The sequence below is a fragment of the Hemitrygon akajei genome, chromosome 12, assembly GCF_048418815.1.
Source record: "Hemitrygon akajei chromosome 12, sHemAka1.3, whole genome shotgun sequence".
In the NCBI taxonomy this organism is placed as follows: Eukaryota; Metazoa; Chordata; class Chondrichthyes; order Myliobatiformes; family Dasyatidae; genus Hemitrygon; species Hemitrygon akajei.
Genome location: NC_133135.1, coordinates 76,428,585 through 76,454,669, shown reverse-complemented (window position 1 = coordinate 76,454,669; position 26,085 = coordinate 76,428,585). Strand labels below are relative to the sequence as shown.

The following is a 26,085-nucleotide window of genomic DNA, read 5'->3' as shown; positions in this document are numbered from 1 at the left end:
GTGCTGAACACAACGGAAAAGAAACTCATGGAAGTAAGAAGGCAGTACAGGGAAGGTATCTGCTTGCATTGTTGTGAATTGGTGTAGGGTAGTTACACACTACGTCATCCGTACCATTCCTGGAGATTATATTGTTTAGCCCCTGTCCTCTCCCCAGTTTATCAGATTCAGATTCAGATTCATTGTCATTTAGAAACCACAAATGCAATGCAGTTAAAAAATGAGACAACGTTCCTCCAGAATGATATCACAAAAGCATATGACAAAACAGACTACACCAGAAAATCCACATAACGTTTGGCAATCCCCAATCCAGAGTCCGGAGAAGCTGCTGCGTATTAATATCGCGCTACCATCTTAGCGTGTTCCCCAGAAAGGAGCTCCAAATCCACTAGACAAACAACACCAAAAACTAAAGCTACAAGACCTGCACAAAACCACATAGTTACAACAGTGCAAACAATAGCATAATTGATTAAAAAAAAAACAGACCATGGGCACAGTAAAAATAGTCCAAAGATGTTAAAAGACTATAAGTTCAAAAGAAACCACCACCTAGTTTCCACAAGTCCTCAGGGTCCCGACAGACTCGCCATCCCACACCGGCGGCAGAAGGGAATACCCCCGCTATGGACTTCCATGGCGCCGCCCGACTCAGCCTCACAGACACAGCACACACTGAAAGCAACCTGACCGCAGCGGATTCCGAGTCCGTCGAACCTCCAAGCCGATGACCATCCCCTCCGGCACAGCTACTCCGAGCACCATCCTCTGTCGAGCGTATTAAGACGCCCCCGCCAGCGGCCATCAGCAGCGCAACCCTGAGGACTGGGGGCCTGTTCTTCCCAGCAGAGACCCGGACCTCACAGCAGCAGCAACGAAGAAGGCCTTCCAGGAGATTTCCAGATGTTCCTCCATGCTCCCACGTCCGTTTTCAACCGATTATGATTGCGCACGGCACCCCGCTTCACAAATAACAGATTATCAGCTCCGGAGTGGCCGCTGCAAGCTGCGTCGTGCCGCCATCTTGGATCTATAACTGCTATTATGTGTGGTAACTTAGTTCTTATTAGGTAGAAGCTAAACTATATGTGGAAAAACTCCAAATAGTAATACCTTATCAGCTTATCACTTCCAGCAAGAGTCCCAAAAAGCTTAAAATGCAATGCATTATTTAAACAAGTTGTAACATAGCTGAAGTGTTTTGATGCTTAGATGTGGAATCTTTGCCCCAGTGAAGTTTCTAAATGGATTTTAGAGTTAATGTGCATGCTTGTATAAACAAGGAACTCTTAAGCTCACTCTTAAGTTTAACATTCAAATTCAATGAGCTATTTTTCCATTAGCCATGCAGGTTTAAAGGCAAAATCCTTATTTGGTTTATTTGCAAAGCCATGAGCTGAACCAAGCATGGATGAAATATATTATAATCTGCTAACCTGGGACTGCTTCACCTTAATCTTTCAATTAAATATTGAATTTTATGGTGTTGTCATTAATGAGGGCATCTGAGTATATTTCCCACTGTTTCTAGAATTCTCTGTTTGTATCTTAAAATATCATGACCTTGCTTTCAAGAGGAAACTTGGATGTTTCTCTGAGAGGAGAGAGGAACATTTCCAAACTAAAACCAATTTGCTTGTTACGTCACAAGTCTGTTTGATCTTCAGTAACCTGCCACAAAACTGATCTAGCTGTTTTTTGAATTTTAAACCCTTAGCTTGTTTCAAATCTGTGCGTACTTACACCCATCTCTGTCTCTGTAATCTTCTCCATTAGCCCAACAAGATTTTTACCCTCATGGACATACCAGTTTTCTTTGCTCCACCAGATTTGGGTATGCTTTCAACAGTCTGGGCTCGGACTCAATAATTGCATACCTGCACCTCTGCCAGTCTTAACCCACTGTGCCTCTGAAAGATACTCTTTAAAATCTAATTCTTTTGGCTAGCTAACCTACAATCTCCTTATGTCACATCAGAATTACAGACAGTTTAATATCACAGGCACATGTCACGAAATTTGTTGTTATGCAGCAGTAGTACATTGCAAAGCAATAATAATAAACTATAAATGACAAGAAGTATATATTAATGATGATCAACCTCTCAAAGCACTTCATCATAGTAGATGTGAGTGCCACTGCAAAAAGTAATTGAGTAAGCTCACCCTGCTGTTCTTGGGCACTGGCATGAGTGTTGCCCTTTTGAAGCAGGTGGAAACCTCCAAATGGAGTAGTGAGTGAACGAAGATGTGCTTGAACACTCCCTGACGCCTTGTGAAGGTTCACCCTCCTGAAAGATATCCTGACGTCATCTTCCGAGACAGAGATCACGGTGTCACCGGATGCTGCAGGCATTTGCACAGGCGTAGTTTTATTTTCCCTTTCAAAGCAGGCATAAAAGGTGTTGAGCTCATCTGGCAGTGGAGTGTCAAAACGATTCATGAAGTTAGGTTTCCCTTCGGAGGAAGGAAAGGCCTGCAAAGCCTGCCAGCGTTGACATGCATTTAATCCTGTCTCTAACCTCAATCACAGTTGCTTTTTTTGCTTTTAAAATAGCCTTTCATAGGTCGTACTTGAATTCTTGTATCATTCTGGATTGCTGGTCTTGAATGCCACAGATCTAGTAATCAGCAGACTACAAATCTCCTGGTTCATCTACACCTTTTTGTTTTGGGTATGTCTGGTATGTTGTGTAGTAATGTATAGTGAAGCATCTTTGGCTGTTACTGTGCTAAATGCATTCTGTGAATGGAAGCTGCTGTTGCTGGATCTGAATATGCCAGTATGGACTGGATATTTTAACCCCGTTGGTTTTATATACTATATGCTTATTTACAATGGAAGATAATGACAGTTGAAAGGTATTGAATTGAATTAAATTTATTTAAATCTTACATCCATCCCACAACATGAGGGAGTGAAAATCTTTACGTTTTGACTCTATTGCAATGCACAGACATGTGAATTTAAAAGTATAATAGCTTGTAGAAAGAAGCTGTCCCATAGCCTGTTGGTCCTGGCTTTAAAGCTGTGGGTCTGTTTTCCAAATGGAAGCAGCTGGAACAGTTTATGGTTGGGGTGACTGGTGTCCCCAATGGTTTTCCAGACCTTCTTTCTGCACCTGCTGCTGTAAACGTCCTCAATGGAGAGAAGTTCATGTCCACAGATGTGCTGGGCTCTCCGTACCACTTTCTGCCATGCCCAGCGATTAAAGTTGGTGCAGTTCCCATGCCAGGCAGTGATACAGCCAGTCAGGATGCTCTCAATGGAGCCCCTGTAGAAGGTCTTGAGGATTTGGGGGCCTGTGCCAAACTTTATCAGTCGCCTGAGGTGGAAGAGACGCTGTTGTGCTTTTTTTTTGCCACTAAGCCAGTGTGAACAGACCAGGTGAAATTGTTGGTGATGTGTATACTGAGAAACTTAAAACTAGTTACCCTCTCAACTGCAGACCCATTGATGTTGATCGGGGGCAAGCCTGTCTTTGTTACTCCTGTGATCCACAATTAGCTCTTTTGTTTTTTTGGACATGGAGGGAGAGATTGTTATCTTGGCCCAATGTGTCAGGGTGTCAACCTCTTCTCTATAGGCTGCTTCATCACCACTAGATATATGGCCAAGGGGGTGGCACTGCAAATCTGGTTTATGACATTTATAGTGATCACAGTTAATGAGTAGAAATTAATTGGTATTTTAATTTGAAAACTTTACTGTACATTTTTCTAATAAAGCACTAAAGATGGTTTATCATTGGTCCCAGTGATGAATCATATCAGACAAATCGGATACTTGGTTTATAAAAATGCAACAGGAGATTGCTATATCAGCTGCATTACTTTGACTTGAGAGAGAGCAAACCTTCCTCACAGCCTCACACCATTTATTATGTCAAAATTAACTGCTTTATTCTCTAGAGAACACTGCAGGTTCGCATGATGTAGTAGTTGGCACATTACCCTGTACCTACTGTTACTTGGGCAAATCATTTCTTTCATTTCTGTCTGACTACAGCAAGATAAATCTCATTACAGCATTCTCTTTGTATTCAGATTCTCTCCTTGTATTGGTTAGGTTTTACTGTTGTCAAGTGTACTAAGAGCAGAGAAATTTGCAAGCCGTTCGTACTGATTATTTCAAAACATACAGTACTATGCAAAAGTCTTAGGCACATGTACATAGCTAGAGAGCCTGAGACCTTTGCACGGCCCTGTATCTGTCAATGTGGAGTGAAGAGCATGTTTGTAGAAGCAAAGCATGTTGTGTGGAGCACCATGGGAGGGGTGTGGGACAGGTGGCAGAGTTGGAGTGCCAGGGGTGGGGTTGGCACAGGTGCAGACACTCCAGGCAAGGTTATTTGATTCCAACAATTGGTTTATTGTTCATTACAGAATGCCTCTCTGATGCTTCTCACTCCTTTCCCCTTTTCCCAACCTCGATTCCCCTCTCCCTGCCCCCTTCCCACTCTCAGTCCACAATGGAGACCTATTTCAGAGTCAGGTTCATCATCACTCAGCTATGCTGTGAAATTTGTTTTTCTTTTGCCACAGCAATACAGTGTAATCCATAAAGTTTCTACTGTACTGTGCAAATTCATAGGCACCTAGCTACATACTGTATATGTGCCTAAGACTTTTGCATGGTGCAGTAAGTACTCGGGGTAATTGTGAAGAAAATATATCCACGCAGCAGTTCTGTAGTCAGACTGACACTCTGAATCACATTCCCAGTTCAGTGGAGGGAACTGTCCTGTTGCCTTTCAGTCTCATGGACTTGGGCAAGGTTCACTCCCACCAAGATTCAAAATGCAGATTAATTTGTCTTGTCACAACATAAAGTGATATGTTTTGTTTATGTCAACAAGCATCACACCTGAGGGTGTGCTGACGGGCAGCCCGCATGCGTTGCCAAACATTCTGGTGCCAATATAGCATGGCCTCAATGCTTGGCAGAACGATACAGAAAAAATAAGAAGCAACAAACAACAACAGCAAGAACAGGTCTTGTGTCCCCTATCTCACCCACACGCGTACACACCTGTAGCCCTGGAAAGGCCTCCAGTCTTCAGTGGACACAGACTCGGGCTTTAACCTCCCCAGTGGACTCACACAGATTCACAGTCTTAGCCCTGGCGAACAGGCCTCAACTTTCAGACTTCCGATTTGACCCCTGAGCCTCGATGCTTGGTATCAATCCCAGGACACTCCAATCACCGAATACTAGTCCTCAGACTTTAGAATCGCCAATGAGGGAATGGTGAATATTAGACCTTGAAACCTGTTCTCACTGATTCAGGAACCAAGGGGTCATTAGAACCCATTCCCACTGCCCACACAGAACTCCAACTTGGGAACCCACCAACAATTCACTGACCTTGGGAGCCCTCGGCCACTCTGCCCATTCAACATCTGATCACGGATGTCTGACACTCACATCACTATTCTTCAAATGTGGAGACTTAGATTCCAGTCTGTCCCCTAATCCCCCCCACACCCTTCTTAATCCCCTAAACTATCCTGACAAAGCTAAAATTAAACAATTAAAAATAAAACAACTAAAAGTGAAGCTGAAGCTGAGCTGCAGTTTGATGGAGGCTACAGATCAGTGCTGTTTTGGAACCAGCATAGGTCACTGGCCAATAGCGCATAGTCTTACCCGTCAGGTCAAGGTGCAATCTCTGACCTCAAAGAAGAGGCTGATGTACAGCCATCAGAATGAATGACTGGATAATACACAACGTTCATGTGATAAAGTTTGCACCAGCAGATTTTGGTTTCGGTGCCGTGTTGCTCTCAGGCCAATACCATTCTCTACGAAGTGAATGTACGCTGTGAATCAGACCAGGCCATTCATATACTGATGGTGCCATTCCCGATGTAAAATCAGCTCCCGGCAGAACGTGCAGCATCCATGTTGCTCCTGATTTTAAGATAATGCGGAATCTCACTAACATGCTCAGTACCCTGCCAGCTGTCCTGCATAAAATGGATCCATGCCACAACTTGCAGCTGTACGAGTGAAATATCCACAGAGGCCTGGAAAACTATGAAGCCTAAGCTTCTGGGTGGCAGAGTGGCATGACCGATCGAGTTGCTGCTTGGCACACGGCTCCAACACCGCTGGGTTCAAACCTGACCTCTGATGTGGTCTTGTCCGGAGGCCGTTTGACTTCATCCCATGTCCTGAAGAAGTGCAGGTTGCTAGTTAGATGATATCTGTAAATTGCCCACAGTGCTTTGAATCAGGGCTGGGGAGGGGGTGTGTTGGTGGTAATGTGGGCAGGTGAAAATGGAATCATTGTAGGATTATTGGGTAACGGTCAGTGTGGACCTGGTGGTACAAAGGGCCTCTTTCCAGCTGGTCTTTATCACTCCACAAGCTAGTTGGCCTGCTAATAGCTAGGAAGGTGCACTGGTTTGGGGCAACAGAGTACCCAACTATTTTCCCTTGCTGGGGGGAGTGAGTGAGTGTGAATGTGTGTGTGTGTCCATCCTCTGTCATTAATCATTTCCCATTGCTGCTCCCTTTCCATTGCAATATCGTTGCGAGAGTGTTGTACTGAAGCGAGGATGTTATATTATTGCAGACCAAGGCCAGCCTGCTTTATGGTGAAGCTGAGAACAGAATAGCAGAATTCTGGTTATTTCCAGACTTATCTGTTGCTTTGCTGACAGGTGTGTGACTGAGAAAGTTGGTTCATTTCTATTCCAACTGTTCAATCTGAGGAAATATCAGTTCCATTGTGAATAGACTGTTAACTCATCCTGTAACATTGTTTAACGTGATTGCTGTTAATTTATATGTCTGATTTACAATGCAGCTTCCAGGACAGAATGGGAAGAGGTCATCTGCTGAAAGCTGTACTTACTGGTGTTTGATTACATGAGGATGACTTTATAATAACCAAGTGCTATTTTTCATTGGTTGTGTCAGCAAAGTTGGGTGAGAGGTGGCAGTGTTTTGTCCTTCCTAGTCAACATCACATGAATACATCATGATACGGGGGGTATCGCTTTCAACTGATAGTGTAGTACTATGTTATAGTCTTAAGGTCCAAACTGGAAATGTCCAATTCTGCCTGGATGTACAACACTTGTGGGGTTTGTATATTTATATATAAAGAATCCTTCTGTGTTACTTTTTCATCCATATCCCCTTTACTGTTGTTCAGACTTTCCATTGCAATGTTTGCTGCACTGAAGTATGGCGGTATGGACGATATATTATTGCAGACCAAGACCAACCTGTTTCCTGATGAAGTGAAGAAGCAGAGCAGGGGATATATTTCAAACTTAGGCACCTTATCTGCATCTTTGTTGATATATGTGCAACTCGGAAACCATTTCGGCACAGTTTTTCAAATGATGTATGACACACATGAATCATTCTGGAAATTAACACTTTAAGGTTAGAGCATAATATTCTACTTGTTCAAAAATGCTCTAAATCTTGTTTTGCTGGGTTCGCTGTGCCTGCCCCTAACCCTCCTCACTTACCACCATTTAGGGCCCTAAACAGTCCTTCCACCTGAGCCAACATTTCACCATGTGAGTCTGTCGAGTCATCTATTGTATCTCGTACTTGTAGTGCGGCCTCCTCTGTGACTGTGAGATCCAACGCAGATTGGGGGATTGCTTTATTGAGCACCTTTGCTTTGTCTGCCACAAAAGGCAGGTTCTTTCAGTAGCTACCCATTTCAGTTTGACTTCACATTCCCATTCTGACGTGTCTATGGCTACCTCAACTGCCATGATGAGGCCAAACTGAGATTGGAGGAGCAACACCTTATATTCTGTCAGGGTAGCCTCCAACCTGATGGCATAAACATTGGGTTTTTTTCCAACACGGTAATTTTTCCTCCCTCCCACTTTTTCTCTTTGTCCATTCCCTATTCTGCTTACCCTCTTACCCCTTCTTACCTGCCCGATACCTCTTTCTGGTTTCCCTCTTCATTCCCTTCCTTCCATGGTCCAATGTCCTCTCCTACCAGATTCTTTCTTCTCCAGCCCTTTATCTCTTTCACCTATCCTCTCCCAGTTTCTTATTTCATTCCCATTCCCCCACCCTCCTCCCACCTACCTTACCCTTCACTTAGTCTGATCTATCACCTGCTAGTTTGTACTCCTTCCCCTTCCTTCACTTCCTTATTCTGGCTTCTGCTCCGTTTTCTAGACTCCATGATGGATCTCAATCTGAAACATCAACTGTTTATTCTCTGCCATAGATGCTACCTGACCTGCTGAGTTCCTCCAGTATTTTGTGTGTGTTGTTCACAATTTTCAACATCTGCAGAATCTCCTGTGTTTATTCTTTGAACATTAATGTGTAGGTTGCTTAAAGTGGCCTTGTATTAGGCTGGGAGGGCAAGAGTTAATGCAAGCTATTTGGATTTCTGAAACCTGGATTATGCATAAATGGTACAACACATTTCACTGAGATTTGTGGTTGAGTTGCGGATCTCTGGTTGATTGAAACACTGAGCTGTGCACCACTTATTAATCTGCACTCTGTTAAAATAAAACACATTGGAATGGCCATTATCACCAGATCAATGCACGGTCTAGTAAGATCAAAGAACATTGCTGGCCAGCACTCAACAGCTTCTCATAAACTCTCTTAAGTCACAGAACACATTGGGAGCGCGGGCCGACATAACAGAAACACACAAAAGTATGAGGTTTGAGATGCAAAAAAAATTTAGTTGGGGAAATGATCTAACTGAAAGGAAGCAAAAGTACATTGCTAAATTGTTCAAGGAATGTTTCATGATTTTATTTTCCTTAACCATAGATAAAGCTGGCTGTTTTTAAGCCACGGTTGATTGATTCTATGAATATATCACACTGGCAGTACCTATAGGGAACTGAGCCAAGTGAAGTGACCTTTCTTGTGGACAATGATGTTAACCTCAGCATTGTGTGCGTGGGCTTAATTGGTGTCTAGTAGGCCCAGAGACTTTCTAGCTGAGTGCTTTTGCTATGGTACTGATTAATCAGTCAAGAGCACCAAGCTATTACCATCATTAACAGTGTCAGTCCAATTCCAAACAAATCCTTCATTGCATATCTCTCTTCATTTCAAGGTGATTGTGGTAGTTGCTTGGATGTAGTGAATGTTCTGCACCAAAGTGGTCAGATATTCCATACAGCCCTATTTTGTGTTGGCGATGGGTGATTGGAGAAGACATGGTTGCATAAGTGGTACAGCAAATGTAGAGAACATTCAGCTAGAAGTTCCATTCCAATGTTCATACTCCACACACGACTCTTCAACTTGTCTTACCTTATCCACATAACCTGTTGTTCCTTCATCATATTTTCCTCTCACTTTTTCTAATCTGGTGTTTTCTCAACTAGGCACAATGCTAAGTTTCACATTCAATCCACTCTCTTAGTAAACAAGTTTGCTCTAAATTCCTAATGATTTTCTCTGCACTTGGTCTTGACTTGCCACGCAAATGAAGATACAGTCCATTTCCCCATTCAGTTCTGGGCACACTGACAAAGGCAGTGTTTATCTCCCATCCCTAATAGCCCTTGAGAAGATGGGGAGTTCTCATCTTGAACCACTGCAGTCCCTTTCATGAAGGTGGTCCTATGGGAATTCTAGCATTTAGACCCAGAAAGGATGAGGAAATTATTGAGATAGTTCCATCAGGATGCAGTGTGACTTAGAAAGGAAACTGCAGACAGAATCCTTTTATAATTCCAAAGATGACAATTGGATAAGCAGAAAGTCTTTTGCAATCAAGTTTTGATTGGGCCTTTTCTTCGAGTTACAAAATTAAGAAAATGTATACTCTGGGGTTGCCTTTGGTTAGTGAGTGTTTCTGAAGAGCATCCCTGGTGATTACATTTCATGATTAATTTCATTTACAGCTAGTTATGAGGACTGAAATTATTAGGCTTTTTTATTGTTGGTAAGAATTAATTATTTCTTTTTAAATGCCAAGAGAATGATCCCTTTTAAATGTGGAAATAGCTTCGACTGGATACCGCACAGTTTCAATGCCATGCACTTAGTGCAACTGTAAGTAATGGAAGAATGATCACACAGATCCTGTGCTCCAGGTCAAAGACTACATGGATGAGAACATTGGCCTGAGATTGGAGTTCAACATCCTAACAGCAGCTATGTTTGAATTAAATACTTTGGTGTACTAAGAACCAACTGTTGTGATATACCTCTGAGTCAGAATCAGATTTATTATCACTGACATACAGCATGAAATTTGTTTTGTATCAGCCGTACTGTACGAGACAGGAAAAAATTTATTATAAGTTACAATAAATAAATAGCACAAAAGTGAAAATTGTGAGTTGGTGTTCATGGACTGATTAGCAATCTGATGGCAGAGGGGAAGAAGCTGTTCCTAAAAAGTTGTGTGTGGGTCTTGAGGCTCCTGTACCTTCTCCCTGATGGCTGATGGTGGTAATGAGAAGAAGGCAGCTTCCAAGTGATGAGGGTCCTTAATGATGGCTGGTGCCTTTCTGAGGTGCTGCCTTTTGAAGATGCCCTCAGTGGTGGAGAGGCTTGGCCTGCGATGAAGCTCAGAAGCCTTAATACCAGCAGTGATGCCATCATTCTGAATGCTCTGCACTGTACACCTGACAGATTGTATGTAAGTTATGCAATTTTGTAATGCAGTGAAAATGTCATGTGTGCGAAGCAAGTTTGTATTCACTACACAGACACGTACATTAAGTTGTCAGTTTGCAGTAAAGTGTCAGTTCTTGTTCCAAGTCTCTTGGTGTCCCTCCCAGAAGTTATTATAGATCTATATTACATGCACTACAAAGCTGGCTCATAGGGCATCCACAGGTAATAGTAACAATGAAAGGCTAGTGAGAGACGAAGTCCTCTGAAAGACAATTTGGGCCGCCTGTGTGTGGAGCCACTTATTGAAGTGAATATCGTGGATTCCAAAGAAATGAGGGTAATAAGAAATGAGGTCTTGGACTATAGGCATGTTACAAGGAAGGGGGTATTTGCAGCCTTGAAGCACATTAAGGTGGACGAATCCTCGGTACTATAATACTGTAAGATATAAGAGCAGTATTAGGCCAGTCTGCCTTTTGAGTGTGTTGCACCATTTCATCATGCCTGATTTATTATCCCTCTCAACCCCATTCTTCTGACTTTGATGCCCTGACTAATCAACCTAGCAGCCTCCACGTGAAATGTACCCAATGACTTGGTAGCTAATCAAATGCACCACCAGACCTTATGGAAGGCCAGGGAAGAAATTACTGAGACCCTCATAGTGATATTCTTTTCATCATTACCCATTGGCAAAGTTCCAGAAGACTGGAGGATGACAGGAGTTATTCCATTGTTCAAGAAGGGTAGAAAGGACAAGCTAGGAAACTACAGGCTGGTCAGCCTGACTTCCCGTTGTAGGGGAAGTTACTATATGGAATTGCAGGGTCAAGGTCTACCATCAGTTTGGATATCCATGGTCTGATCAGGTCATGTCTGATGAGCTTTCTGTAGTTCTGCCAAGAGATAATTCTGGGATAGATGAAGGCAGGGCAGCTGATGTTGTTTATATTGACAAGGTCACGCATGACAGGTTGAAGTGGAAGGTTAAGTTGCGTGGTACCCAGGGGGCTAACAAGGTTAATTCAGAATTGGTTCAATGACAGGAAGCAATATGTGGCGGTTGAATGTCGATTCTCTCAAGGGGCCAGTGCTGGGATTTCTGTTATTCATTATGTATGTAAGTGATTTAGATTTGAATATACATGACATGATTTGTAAGTTTGCTGATGGTAATAGTCTATTTTTTTTTAATGATAGAGTAGAACACTACAGCACAGAAATTTCAGGCAATCTAGTGCATGCCAAGCCATTAATCTGCCTAGTCCCATCGATCTCCACCCAGACCATAGCCTTGCATACCCCTCCCATCCATGAACCTATACAAATTTCTCTTAAATGTTGAAATTGACCCTGTATCCACCACTTGCACTGGCAGCTCATTCCACACACTCAGCACTCTCTGAGTGAAGATGTTCTGACTCGTGTTTCTGTTAAATATTTCACTTTTCACCCTTAACCCTTGACTTTTAGTTGTAGCTTCACCAAACCTCAGTGGAAAAAGACAAGAAAATCTGCAGATGTTGCAAATCCAAGCCACACACACAAAATGCCGGAGGAACTCAGCAGGTCAGGCAGCATCTATGGAAAAGAGTAAACTGATGAAGGGTCTCAGCCTGAAACATTGACTGTTTACTCTTTTCCATAGACACTGCCTGACCTGCTAAGTTGCTCCAGCATTTTGTGTTTGTTGCTCAGTGGAAGAAGCTTGTTTGCATTTACCTTATCTATACCCTCATAATTTTGTATACCCCTCTCAAGTCTTACCTCAGTCTTCTACTGGGAGTGAAGTCCTAACCTATTCAACCTTTCTCTATAACTGAGGTCCTGAAGTCTCTGTTCTCGATCAGTCTTACTTATATCTTTACTGTAGGAAGGTGACCAAAACCGCTCACGATATTCCAAATTAGGCCTCACCAATGTCTTATACAACTTCAATGTGACATTCCAACTTCTGTACTCAATGCATTGTATTTACGAAGGCCAATATGCCAAAAGCTTTCTTTACAAGTCTGTCTATCTACACCACTTTCAAGGAATTACTGATCTATATTCCCAGATCCCTCTGTTCTACTTTACACCTCAATGTCCAAACACGCACTATATAAGACCTACCTTGGTTGGTCCTTCCAAAAGTGAAACACCTCAGACTTGTCTGAATTAAATTCCATCTGTCATTTTTCAGCCCACCTTTCCAACTGGCCCAGATCCTGCTACAAGCTTTGATACTCTTCCTCACTATCCATTAGATATCCAGTCTTGGTCATCCGGAAATTTGTTGGTCCAGTTATCATTCAGATCGTTGATATAGATGCATAATAACAGCATACTCGGCACCATTTCCTGTGGCATACCACCAGTTACAGGACATTGTGTACAGTTTTGGTCATCCTTTTGTTAGGAAAGCTGGGCTGGATGTACATGATGTTGACAACGATACTGCCTGGATTAGAGGGCTTAAATTATAGGGAGAGGTTGACCACTCTGGACCTTTATTCCTTAGAATTCAGGAGAATGAGGGTGACCTCATCAAAAGTTATAAAATTCATGAGGGGTATGGATATGGTGGACAGTTGTTGCCTTTTTCCCAGGATTGGGGCGTCCAAAACAAGAGGACAGAGGTACAATAGGGGAGAGATTTAAAAGAGACCTGAGCCGTAACTTCTTTACACAGAGGCTAATGGGCTGCAGACAAAGTGGTTGACGCAGGGACAATTTCAAGATTTAAGAGGCATTGGTACAGCTATATGGAGAAAAGGTGTTTGGAGAGTTATAAGTTGAAGATGGACAACTGAGACTAGCAGGGAAGATGGTGTGGTTGACATGGACTAGTTGGGCCAAAGGACCTGTTTCTATCCTACACTGTTGACTGACACTTTGACTACCTACAGTGTGACTGCTTTTAACTCCAGCTGCCAAGGTATTTCCCATCAGGTAGCAGAAGGTCAGGAAAGAGGGGCCTTGCAGCATTATTGCTACATTATGTTAACTCTCATGTGTTCAGTTAATACTATGAAAGTACAGGCTGAGTACCCCTTATCCAAAATTCCAAAGCTGAAAATCTCAAAATCCAAATTTTTTTTAGCATTGACATGATGTCATAAATGGAAAATTCCACAAGATACTGGGAAGGTTCCCAGCCAATGCACAGGTCTCTGTGCATCATGGACAGTTCTGAGAAGTGACCTCACATACTGAATGTCATGAACAAGTCGATGGTGCTGATTGTTTTTTATACCTTACATAACGACATTAAATTTCTGAAGCATTGCTGATGAAAATCTAACACTACATCAAGTCTACAAAGCTGATTGTTTTTATACCTTACATAAAACCTAAAAAAAGTAAAATATAGATACTGCGCACTGTAACCTCTTAATCAAAACATCCATTGTAGGTGGAGACGGAGCGCCTGCTGTTGTTTGTTGCTGTTCAACAGCTGATTCATGTATTCTCCCGATGATGCTATCGTTACCCTGCACACCTTATATTTTCATTATATTAATGGTGTGAATAATTTTTACTGTCAAGTGAACATGTGTGATGAACAAGTGTCAGCCAAAGACTGCTTACCATAGCACATAAATTCAGAGTCTGAAATCATAGTGATATCAAGCTATCTCATATATTCAAAAATCAGAAAAAATCCAAAATCCAAATCACTTTCTGATAAGGGGTGCCCAACCTGTGCGAGGTTTTTCATGACCAGTTCTCTGATTAGTCTCCTTTTGAATAAATCTGCTCACTGGATAGGGGAATTAATCATTGCAGTTCCTAGCAACACTAGCATTCCAGTCACATAAGCTAAGTGGCAGTCACATAAGGAAAAACTGATTTTCTGCTATACAGAACCCTTTGATGACCTCAATTACCAGGGCTGATCAAAATTGTTTTAGTTGGCTCAATGTATGACTAATACGGAGCGATTTCTCTGTGTTGGCCATCTTGTTGGCTGAATGCATTGCGCAGAAAACCTAAAATAATAGCAGAAAATATAAACACGAGGAAGTCTACAGATGCTGGAAATCCAAAGCAACACACACAAAGTGCTTCAGGAACTTAGCAGGCCAGGCAGCATCTATTGAAATGAATAAATAGTTGATGTTTTGGACCAGGACCCTGCTTTCCTCCAACATTTAGTGCATAATAGCAGAAACTGCCAGAAGCACTCATTAGATCAGGTGATCTCTGTGGAAAGAGAAGGAGAGTAATATTTTGGGTTGAAGGCCCTCCAATAAATGCTGGAAATACTTAGAGGTCTGACCTTTTGAACATCACCAACCTAAAATAATTCTGGGTTTACCTACCATGTTAGGTATCTGCCTGCAGTTGTAGTATTGCAAAATGTGATATGTTGAAGTACATTTCAAAGCTATAATCATAAACTCTCAAATTCAATACTGGAATTTATTAATGACATCACTGTTATTTTAGCCATTGCATTACAGACCATTTGATTTATACAGGTGTGATTCATGTTCTGGTCATAAATTATGCATATGATTATTTGTTTAGTATTTACTTCATTATATAATAATAAGTGTTTATACCTAGGTATTAATCATGCTATTATTGCTGTTGAGTGATGATACTGTCCTTACAAGTGTTCATCTCCCTAATGAAGCCCAGTAGCAAGCAATTATTTACATTAGATCAAATTTGCCTTCTCAAAACACTGCCCTCCTGGACTGTTATTGGAATTACTTAAGGTTCTAATAGGTAACTAGATGGTTTTCTAAAGTTGCCTCTCCCAAGGACTTTCTATGATGCTTCACAGAGCTGCAAAGTCTTGCTTTTGTTTTTGCTACAGTTCTCTCTCTCAGTCCGCAGTCTTGAGAAGATAGAGAGGTGTGGTCTAAGGCTTTACTTGGGCGATAGTTCACCTTGTTTGCAAGAGGTTTTCTGTAAACTTGGGCTGAAAGGGAAAGTAATGTTAAAAAATATATATGCTATGTTATTTATTTTCCATTAACGAATTTGTTGTCAAGAATGTTTCTTTAGTTGGTAGAGTACTAGTTACTGTTTATACATGCATATTTGATTTATATGTTCAAGGTGAAACAAAACACAGTGTTTCAAAGTGCATTTATTATCTAAGAGTGTATAAATTATACAACCTTGAGATTCATTTGCTTATGGGCGGTCGCAAAGCAAGGAACCCAAGAGATCTTAATTTTTTTTAAAATAAGACCAATCCCACAGTGCCCACAGAGAAAGAGGGAAAAAAAAACACAAATTAAATCATATAAACAAAAGAAGCAAGCAACAACAACGGCATCCTAATCTAAACTGAGTCCTTAGATCCAAATCCCTGGAGCAGCCTGGAGTAGGCCGAAAGCCTCAGTATTCAGTTCATCATATTAGAGGGGCAAAGTTCGCAGACATGAAGCACAGAAGCCGGGGGCAATCTTACAGCCTTAGCATCATGGAGAGAGAAGCCGCCAGACTATCCAGGCCGGTGTTTAAATTGTCTGAACTTCGCAGTAGGTTCAAGTGTACAACATGGTGCATAGCTATCATTTGAACCTAGTAGCATTGTCTATTAGTTGGCTTAACTATTCTTTGCCAAAACTCCTTTCGTGGATTCTAGTGAAGGGTAAAATCTCTGTAATTCTAAGCTACACTTGTGACCACTATTCCTTCACCCTCTCCTTCATTTTCCTGTTTTCCCTACTACTCACCACCATTCAGACAGACAGACTGACTGACATACTATATTGATCCCGAGGGAAATTGGGTTTTGTTACAGTTGCACCAACCAAGAATAGTGTAGAAATATAGCAATATAAAACCATATAAAAACCTATAACCATAAAACCATAATATAAATAATATAAAACCATAAATAATTAAATAATAATAAGTAAATTATGCCAAGTGGAAATAAGCCTATTGGCTCAGGGTGTCTGACACTCCGAGGGAGGAGTTTAATGGCCACAGGCAGGAATGACTTCCTATGACGCTCAGTGTTGCATCTCGGTGGAATGAGTCTCTGGCTGAACGTACTCCTGTGCCTAACCAGTACATTATGGAATGGATGGGAGACATTGTCCAAGATGGCATGCAACTTGGACAGCATCCTCTTTTCAGACACCACAGTCAGAGAGTCCAGTTACACCCCCACAACATCACTGGCCTTATGAATGAGTTTGTTGATTCTGTTGGTGTCTGCTACCCTCATCCGCTTTACTTGTTTTTCTTCTTTATAGCCCTTTCCATTGCCCTCCCTCTTACCCTCTGTTTCAGAGGTGACATTCTTTCAGAATTCTGCTCTGGTTTCCAAGGATATGATTGTTGATCGTGGTTTCCAAGGATGTGACCGCTGACCGTGCTCTCTAGCTGTTTTAGTTCACACTTCAGTGGAGTGTGTATGCAGTAATGGCCAATTTGTTTAAGAATAGCAGTAGACAGCAGATAATTAATTTACACATTAATATCCACTTTGACTGCTTTGTATATGAATGAATTCAAATTATGTTGAATATTTTTATGGTAAGGTTTATTTGGTAATTTCTACATGTTTCTTGACTATACAGTGACAGTCTGGTTGTGTGTATACAACCATGTTAACTTCAGAAGGTGTAAGTACTATGACAGTAACTTGTTTAAGGCGGTGATAACTAAAGATAGATAGATAGATACTTTATTCATCCCCATGGGGAAATTCAACCTTTTTTCCAATGTCCCATACACTTGTAGTAGCAAAACTAATTACATACAATACTTAACTCAGTAAAAAATATGATATGCATCTAAATCACTTTCTCAAAAAGCATTAATAATAGCTTTAAAAAAAGTTCTTAGGTCCTGGCGGTTGAATTGTAAAGCCTAATGGCATTGGGGAGTATTGACCTCTTCATCCTGTCTGAGGAGCATTGCATCGATAGTAACCTGTCGCTGAAACTGCTTCTCTGTCTCTGGATGGTGCTATGTAGAGGATGTTCAGGGTTTTCCATAATTGACCGTAGCCTACTCAGCGCCCTTCGCTCAGCTACCGATGTTAAACTCTCCATTCCTTTGCCCACGACAGAGCCCGCCTTCCTTACCAGCTTATTAAGACGTGAGGCGTCCCTCTTCTTAATGCTTCCTCCCCAACACGCCACTAAGTCCTAGGCTGCTCATTACTTTTAGTGACATACGGTGTAAGGAATGCCATTTGGACCATCATTTCTAAGCTGGCCCTTTGAAAGACATTTCAGTGAGACTCACTGCCTGCTCTTTCCCTGTTTCTTGTCAATTTCTTCTGTTTTGTATGTATCCAATTCTCCTGTGAAAGTTACAGCTGAATCTGTGTCCACTATCTTATCAGGTGATGTGCTTTAGGTCAAAGCAACCAGTTGCATCGCTTTGATTCTGATCTTGTTATCATTACTTTAACCTTCTGTCTTGATCAACCCTCTTTCCAGTGGAAAGGGAACTAAGTTCAGTGCTAGGACAGTAGATGAGTCACTTCTGTTAGATCCCTTAAAGTTGTCCACATGATCTCATTTCCTGCCTGCTTCCTTCATTTCTCCAAGCTTCTTACTTCATTCCTTTGGTACGCCAACTAGCCTGTCTTCCAGTTATAGAGAGATTTTACTTTTAGCTCCCTGAAATCTCTCTCATTCTCACTGTGTGCCAATTGAAGCTGGAGCCCAAGGCCTCGGGTAAGAAAACTGATGCATTCTTGGCCAGTAGTTTGTTGCTTGGTGGTTTGTATGCCTATCCTGAGCCTTTCCTTCATCATCTCTGTTTCTGAATGCTGAAACCCCCCGTAAACATTTTGCCAGTAATGTCCAAATTCCTAGCGATAGGTATTTCTTTTATTATTTATTGAAATGATGGGGGTTCACTGTACTCTGTAGCTTGTCTTTTCCAATATTGTTCCTCATTGGAGATATTGTCACCTCCCATTGGCCATAGGAACTGGAGAATGACCTGCTCCCAGACCCAATCTGTGTGATACTTAATTATACAAGAATAACATTACCTACCTTTGTTGAACCATCCTTCCATGGAATGGGTCATTCATAAAATGTTACTGAGGCCCAATGATTGTTAGACCATAAGACATGGGATCAGAATTCGGCCATTCAGCCCATTGAGTCTGCTGTGCCATTCCATTATGGCTGATCCCGGATCCTTTCAAGCCCATACACTTGACTTCTCGTCATAACCTATGGTGGCCTAACCAATCAGGAGACTATCAATTTTCGCTTTAAATATACCCAAAGTCTTGGCTTCCACAACTGTCTGTGGCAAAGCATTCCAGAGATTCACTAATCTCTAGTTAAAAAAAATTCCTCCTTATCTCTCTTCTAAAGAGTCACCCCTCAATTTTGAGGCTGTGCCCTCAGTTCTGGACACCCCCACCTCAGGAAACATCCTCTCCACATCTACCTTATCTAGTTCTTTTAACATTCGGTAGGTTTCAATGAGATTCCCCCTGTATTCTTCTAAATTCTAGTGAGTAAGAGTACAAAGTTGCCAAGTACTCCTCGTATGTTAACCCCTTCATTCTCAGAATCATCCTCGTGAACCTCCTGTGGACAGTTTCCAATACCAACACATGCTTTCTGAGATATGGGGCCTAAAACAGTTGACAATACTCAAATTGCAGCCTGACCAGTGTTTTAGAAAGCCTCAGCATTATCTCCTTGTTTTTATATTCTTTTCCCCTTGAAATGAATGCCAACATTGCATTTGACTTCTTTACCACAGATTCAACCTGTAAATTAACCTTCTGGGAGTCTTGCATAAGTACTCGTAAGTCCCTTTGCATATCTGATGTTCGAATTTTCTCCCCATTTAGATAATACTGCACTTTTGTTCCTTTTACCAATATACATTATCCTACATTTTCCAACACTTCTGCCACTCTTTTGCCTATTCTTCCAATTTGTCTAAGTCCTTCTGCAATCGCATTGCTTCCTAAGCACTACCAACTCCTCCACCAATCTTCGCATCATCCGCAAACTTTGCTACAAAGCCATCAATTCCATTCTCCAAATCATTGACAAACAATATGAAAAGTAGCGGTCCTAATACTGACCCCTGAGGAACACCACTAGTCACAGGCAGCCAACGAGAAAACAACCCTTTTATTCCCATTCACTGCCTCCTGCCTGTCAACAATTCCACTGTCCACGCCAGTATCTTTCCTGTAATGCCATTGGTTTTTATCTTGCTAAGCACCATATCAAATGCCTTCTGAAAATCCGAGGAAATGACATCCACTGTTCCTCCTTTGTCCACCCTGTTTTTTACTTCCTCGAAGCACAGTTTTGTCAGGCAAAAGTCCCCTTTCCAGAAACCATGCTGACTTTGACTTATTTTATCATTAGTCTCCAATTACCTTGAAACCTCATTTTTAATAATGGACTCCAACACTTTCCCAACCACTGAGGTTAGGCAAACTGGCCTGTAATTTCATTTCTTTTGACTTCCTCCCTTCTTAAAGAGTCGAATGACATTTGCTATTTTCTAGTCCTCTGGAACCATGCCAAAATCAAGTGATTCTTGAAAGATCATAACCAATGCATCTCCCATCTCTTCAGCAACCTCTTTCAGAACTCTGGCATGTAATCCATCTGGCCCAGGTGACTTATCTACCTTAAGACCTTTCAGTTTGCCTGGGACTTCTTCCTTTGTAATAGCAATGGCACTCACTCCTGCTCCCTGACACTCACAGACCTCTGGCACACTGCGTGAAGAGTGAAGTGAAGCAAAGCACTTATACAGTTCATCCACCATTTCATTGTCCCCCATTACTACCTCACCAGCATCATATTCCAGTGGTCCAATAGCAACTCTCACCTCCCTTTTAATCTTTATATAACTGAAAAAACTTTTAGTATTTTGCTTTATATTATTAGCCACTCTCCCCTCATATTTCTTCTTTTCCCTTCTTATGGCTTTTTAGTTGCCTTTTGTTGGATTTTAAAAACTTCCCAATTATCCAACTTCCCACTCACTTTTGCAACATTAAATGCCTTTTCCTTGACTTTTCTACAGTCCTTAACTTCCCTTGTCAGCCACAGTTGTCTACCCCTGCCATTTGAGAACAACTTCTTCTGTAAGACATATCTATCCTGTGTTTTACGAACTATTCCTAGAAACTTCAGCCACCTCTGCTCTGCTGTCATCCCCACCAGTATCCCCCTTCCATCCACCTGGGCAAGCTCCTCTCTCATGCCCCTGTAATTCACTTTATTCCATTGTGATTACTGTTACATCTGACTTATGCATCTCCCTCTCAAATTGCAGTATGAATTCAATCATATTTTGATCACTGCCTCCTAAGGGTTCCTTTACGTTAAGCTCCTTAATAAAATTTGGGTTATTACACAACAGCCAATCTAAGATAACCTTTCCCCGAGTAGGCTCAAGCACAAGCTGCTCTAAAAAGCCATCTTGTGGGCATTCAACGAATTCCCTCTCTTGTGATTCAACAGCAACCTGATTTTCCCAATCCTCTTGTATATTGAAGTCCCCCATTACAATTGTGACGTTACCCTTATTACATGCCCTTTCCAGCTCCCTTTGCAATCTCAACCCCACATCTTGGCTACAACTTGGAGGCCTATGTATGATTCCCATAATGTTTTTTCACCCTTGCATTTTTTTAACTCCACCCACCAAGGTTCAACATTCTCTGACCCTATGTCACCTCTTTCTAAAGATATAATTTCATCTCTTAACCATAGAGCCACACTACTACCTATCCCTTCAGACCTGTCCTTTTGATACAATGTATATCCTTTGATATTAAGCTCCCAACTATGATCTTCTTTCAGCCATAACAGAGTGATGCCCACAACATCATTTCAACCAATCTTAAACTGCACCACAAGTTCATCCATCTTATTCCAAGTACTACATGCGTTTAAATACAGCACCTTCAGTCCTGCATTCTTTCTCCTTTTGAATTTTGCCTCTGTGGTACAATTTAACTCTTGGCACTGTCTGCATTTGTACCCAATCATTGGCTTGTCCTTCCTTACATTCATGTTACACCCATCATCTACTTGTAAAGCTACTGGTACATTCTCAGCTCTGTCATACTTGTTCCCATCCTCCTGCCATATTATTTTAAACCACTCCCAACATCTCTAGTAAACCTGTCCGCTAAGATATTGGTCCCCCTCAGATTCAAGTGCAACCCATCCCTTCTGTACTGGTCACACCTGCCCCAGAAGAGGTCCCAATGATCCAGAAATCTGAAGCCCTGCCCCGTACTCCAATTCTTCAGCCATGCATTTATTTGCCACCTCAAGTGCGTGGACGTCAGCGAGGTAGAACAGCGAGAAGGGTTTAAAAGGACTTAGCATTATGGATGCAGGGGTCAGAGGAGTGGGTGACGGAGTAGAGGGAGACAGAGTAGGAGGGCTTTGGCTCAACGGGCTTCGGCGATAACAGGCCGAGGCAAGGTCAATTATTTGTGAAGAATAGAAACAGGAAGTATGTCTGTGGGGCCGGTGTTCTGTATTGGGTGTCAGATGTGGGAAGTCCGGGAGATTCTCAGCCTCCCAGATGGCCACAACTGCGCCAGGTGCATTGAACTGCAGCTCCTTAGGGACCAGGTTAGGGAACTGGAGATGCAGCTCGATGACCTTCGTTTGGTCAGGGAGAGTGAGGAGGTGACAGAGAGGAGTTATAGGTAAGTAGTCACACTGGGGCCTCAGGAGATGGATTAGTGGGTAACAGGAGAGGGAAGGGCAAGAGTCAGATACTAGAGAGTACCCCAGGGCTGTCCCCCTTAACAGGAAGGTTTGCTAAGGCTAATCAGGAGAGTTTAAACTAGAATTGCTGAGGGGTGGGAACCGAACTGAAGAGACAGAGGAAGGGGCGGTTTGCTCACAAATTGAGAAAACTGTAGACAGCGCAAGAGGAAGGATAGGCAGGTGATAGAGAAGGATACACTCAGACTGATGGTTTGAGATGTGTCAATTTTAATGCAAGGGGTATCATCAATAAAGTGGATGAGCTTAGAACGTGGATCAGTACTTGGAGCTATGATATTGTGACCATTACAGAGACTTGGATGGTTCAGGGGCAGGAATGACTACTTAAGAGTACCAGGTTATAGATGTTACAGAAAGGACAGGGAGGGAGGCAAAAGAGGTGGGGGCATGGCACTGCTGATCAGAGATAGTGTCACAGCTGCAGAAAAGGAGGAAGTCATGGAGGGATTGTCTACTGAGTCTCTGTGGGTGGAAATTAGGAATGGGAAGGGGTCAAAATCTCTACTGTATGTTTTTTATAGACCACGAGGAGTAGATAGGGAGACAGATCCTGGAAAGGTGTAGTAATAACGTGGTTGTCGTGGTCGGAGATTTTAATTTCCCAAATATTGATTGGCATCTCCCTAGAGCAAGGGACTTAGATGGGGTGGAGTTTGTTAGGCGTGTTCAGGAAGGTTTGTTGACATAATATGTAGATAAGCCTACAAGAGGAGAGACTGTACTTGATCTGGTATTGGGAAATGAACCTGGTCAGGTGTCAGATCTCTCAGTGGGAAAGCATTTTGGAGATAGTGATCACAATTATATCTCCTTTAACATAGCATTAGAAAGGGATAGGGATAGACGAGTTAGGAAAGTGTTTAACTGGAGTAAGGGGAAATATGAGGCTATCAGGCAGGAACTTGGAAGCACAAATTAGGAACAGATGTTTTCAGGGAAATGTACAGCAGAAGTGTGGCAAATGTTCAGGAGATACTTGTGTGGCATTCTGCATAGATACGTTCCAGTGAGACAGGGAAAGGATGGTAGGGTACAGGATCCATACTCTATAAAGACCATTGTAAATCTAGACAAAAAGAAAAGAAAAGCTTACAAAAGGTTCAAAATACTAGGTAATGATAAAGATCTAGAAGATTATAAGACTAGCAGGAAGGAGCTTAAAAATAAAATTAGGAGAGCTAGCTAGAAGCGGCCATGAGAAGGTCTTGGCGGGCAGGATTAAGGAAAACCCTAAGGCATTTTATAAGTATGTGAAGAGCAAGAGGATAAGATGTGAGAGAATAGGACCAAAAGGTACTTAATGAATACTTTGCTTCAGTATTCACTATGGAAAAGGATCTTGGTAATTGTGGGAATGGTTTACAGTGGATTGAAAAGTTTGAGCATATAGATATTAAGAAAGAGGATGTGCTGGAGCTTTTGGAAAGGATCAAGTTGGATAAGTCGCCAGGGCCGTATGAGATGTACCTCAGACTACCGTGGGAGGCGAGGGAGGAGATTACTGAGCCTCTGGCAATGATTTTTGCATCATCAATGAGGATGGGAGAGGTTCCAGAGGATTGGAGAGTTGCAAATGTTGTTCCCTTAATCAAGAAAGGAAGTAGAGATAGCCCAGGAAATTATAAACCAGTGAGTCTTACTTCAGTGGTTGGGAAGATCCTGAGAGGCAGGATTTGTGAACATTTGGAGAAGCATAATATGATTAGGAATATTCAGCATAGCTTTGTCAAAGGCAGATCGTGCCTTATGAGCCTGATTGAATTTTTTGAGGATGTGACTAAAGACATTGATGAAGGTAGAGCAGTAAATGTTGTATATCTGGATTTCAGCAAGGCATTTGATAAGGTACCTCATGCAAGGGTTACTGAGGAAGTAAGAAGGCATGGGATCCAAGGAGACATTGCTTTGTGGATCCAGAATTGGCTTGCCCACAGAAGGGAAAGAGTGGTTTTAGATGGGTCATATTCTGCATGGAGGTCGGTGACCAGTGGTGTATCTCAGAGATCTGTTTTGAGACCATTTCTCTTTGTGATTTTTATAAATGACCTGGATGAGGAAATGGAGGGATGGGTTAGTAAATTTGCTGATGATACAAAGGTAGGGGGTGTTGTGGATAGTGTGGAGGGTTGTCAGAGGTTACAGCAGAACATCAAAGGATGCAAAACTAGGCTGAGAAATGGCAGATGGAGTTGAACCCAGATAAGTGTGAGGTGGTTCATTTTGGTACGTCAAATATGGTGGCAGAAATAGTATTAATGGTAAGACTCTTGGCAGTGTGGAGGATGAGAGGGATCTTGGGGTCAGAGTCCATAGGACACTCAAAGCTGCTGTGCAGGTTGACTCTGTGGTTAAGAAAGCATATGGTGCATTGGCCTTCATCAATCATGTTTCTGAGTTTTGGAGCCAAGAGGTAATGTTGTAGCTATATAGGACCCTAGTCAGACCCTAGGATCTTAGAGTACTGTGCTCAGTTCTGGTGGCCTCACTACAGGAAGGATGTGGAAACCATAGAAAGGGTGCAGAGGAGATTTACAAGGATGTTGCCTGGATTGGGGAGCATGCCTTATGAGAATAGATTGAGTGAACTCGGCCTTTTCTCCTTGGAGCGACGGAGGATGAGAGGTGACCTGATGGATGTGTATAAGATGATGAGAGGCATTGATCATGTGGATAGTCAGAGGCTTTTTCCCAGGACTGAAATGGCTAACACAAGAGGGTACAGTTTTAAGGTACTTGGAAGCAGGTACAGAGGAGACACCAGAGATAAGTTTTTTACTCAGAGAGTGTTGAGTGCGTGGAATGAGCTGCCAGCCACGGTAGTGGAGATGGATACGACAGGTTCTTTTAAGAGACTCCTGGATAGGTACATGGAGCATAGAAAAATAGAGGGCTACGGGTAGCTTAATTTCTAAAGTAAGCACATCCTCGACACAGCATTGTGGGTCAAAGGGCCTGTATTGTGTTGTAGATTTTCTAAGTTTCTATGTCTCTATTCCTAGCCTCACTGTCATGGGGCACAGGCAGCAATCTTGAGATTACTACCCTTGAGGTCCTGCTTCTCAAGTTCCTTCCTAACTCCCTGTATTCTGTTTTCAGGACCTCCTCCCTTTTCCTACCTATGCCATTGGTACCAATATGTACCATGACTTTTGGCTGCTCACCCTCCCTTTTCAGCATATTGTGGACGCATTCAGAAACATTGTGGACCCTGGCATCTGTGAGGCAAAGTAACATCCGTGTTTCTTTTTCACATCCACGGAATGCCTATCTGTCCCCCTAACAATAGCGTTCCCTGTTACTGCTGCCATCCTCTTTAGTTCCCTATCCTTCTGAGCCACAGGGTGAGACTCAGTGCCAGAGGCACGGCCACTGGTGCTTCCCATCCGGTAGGCCGCCCTCCCCAACAGTACATCAGATGGGGTGCTTACTGTTGGGGGGGGGGGGCAGCCACAGGGCTCCTCTCCACTATTTGTTGTTTTCCTTTCCCTCTCTTGACAGTCACCCATTTATCTGTCTCCTGTAGCCTTGGGGTGACTACCTCCCTGTAGCTCCTGTCTATCACCACCTCACTTACCCTAACAAGCCGAAGGTCGTCGAGCTGCGGCTGCAGTTCCCTAACACGGTCTTTAAGGAGCTGCATCTCGATACTCCTGGTGCAGATGTGGTCATCAGGGAGGCCGGTAGTCTCCTCGAAATCCCACATCTGACACCCAGAACAGAACACTGGCCCTGCAGACACACCCCCTATTCTTCCAAGAATTTAAT

General features: G+C 42.4%; 1 protein-coding gene across 7 annotated transcripts in view; it reads left to right on the top strand.

The window, feature by feature from the left end:
- nos1apa (nitric oxide synthase 1 (neuronal) adaptor protein a) overlaps window positions 1-26,085 on the top strand; it is a 461,766-nt gene that overhangs the window by 238,471 nt on the left and 197,210 nt on the right. The window lies entirely within an intron of this gene.